General features: G+C 31.9%; 1 protein-coding gene across 1 annotated transcript in view; it reads left to right on the top strand.

Moving 5' to 3' along the window:
* The window catches only part of SOX5 (SRY-box transcription factor 5), a 955,120-nt gene that overhangs the window by 180,804 nt on the left and 772,845 nt on the right, over positions 1-1,471 (top strand). Inside the window, exon 3 of the mRNA XM_023738014.1 lies at positions 602-667. The gene's annotated coding sequence lies outside the window, so the exon portion shown is untranslated. The remainder of the gene's footprint in view (positions 1-601; positions 668-1,471) is intronic.

Here is a 1,471-nt window from a genome sequence, read left to right as displayed (position 1 = left end):
GTTTTGGCTATTCTGTGTCCCTTGCATTTCCATATGAATTTTAGGATCAGCTGGTCAATTTCTATAGAAAAGCAAGTTGAGAATTTGGTAGGCATTGTATTTAATCTGTAGATTAATTTAACAAGTATTATCATTTTAAGAATACTAAGTATTCTTAATATATGATAAAATTGGTTAACAATGTCAATTTTAATAAATAAAACTAGGCTCAGAATCACCATAGGGGATGCACACATACAGCTTAATTTATAATATAAAATAATTTTAAAGTTATTGAATTTATATGTCTCCAAAATAAGTGGTTCACATTTTTACATTTCTGCCACTACTCTCTCTTGAACTGCTATTTATAAAAGTTTTTTTTTTAATTGTTCATTCATTAGTCATTAATTGACACAGTCCTATGATTTGACATTGCTGTATGGCTATGAATCTGGTCTAGAAAATATTGCCATGGAATTACTTAATACAAAATTTTGCAGTAGAAATCTTGTTTATATCTCTTTAGGATGCTTACTGTTTTTTACACAGGTGTTTTAGAATTACTTTGATTTCTTACTTAATACATTTCCTGCCCACTTTTTTTTTTTTTTTTTTTTAGCATTGCAAGAAATAGATAATATCAAGGACAACAGGAGCAGACAGATTGGAGTGGGAGTCACAGCAGGTCAGGATATTTTTCTTATCATTTACTGATTATTCTTTGCCATCAAGTCTACATTTCTTGAATCTCTTGCTATTTGTTTATTTTTTGTACTTGCTTGTTTGGATGTTCTCAGTTGAAAATGGTGACTAACGCTGTTATACCAAAAATCCAGCATTTGGGCGTCCTCTTGTTAGGATTTGAAAGAAACTTTCAATAGTAGAAGAGAATTTCTTATCTAATAGGATGTATAGGTACCTGGATATCTATTACTGTTTATATTATATAGCCTGTTTTAAATGATGACTTCTTGATAACTTTCCAGCAACTGATTCTTAAAAATACATAAAAGTTTATTAATCATATTATTGCAGTGGGAGAAGACTAGGGTCATGAGGTCAGGGTTCCTTTCTTCTGGGCTCAGGTTTACCTCTAAAAGCTTCAGACACTCTTAAAAGTTAATCTGTTTGCTAACACAACTTTTATCGACTGGATGTTGACCACCATGTATAAAATGAAGGTTAATTAAAACAGACAACTTCCATGTAAATAGAAAGATCCCAATTGGTTTTGCGTGTTTGAAAGCAGAATCAAGAAGGAACAGACAAAAACTCCTAGATCCTTGTCTGTAATGTTAAGAGATGAAAAGACCCTCAGTGCAATCCACTCATTTTACAAATTTAAATTGCCACCCAGTGTCACATGAAACGTTAGTAACAGAGCTAAAACTGAGTTTCTTGACTTGATGCAGGCTTACTGCATTGTGCTGTCTTACAGGTTATGGAATATAAGCCATTCTGTACTCAACATTATGCATACACATAAAAT

Source organism: Trichechus manatus, unplaced genomic scaffold, assembly GCF_000243295.1.
Source record: "Trichechus manatus latirostris isolate Lorelei unplaced genomic scaffold, TriManLat1.0 scaffold00112, whole genome shotgun sequence".
In the NCBI taxonomy this organism is placed as follows: domain Eukaryota; kingdom Metazoa; phylum Chordata; class Mammalia; order Sirenia; family Trichechidae; genus Trichechus; species Trichechus manatus.
This window is presented reverse-complemented; position numbering and strand designations above follow the sequence as displayed.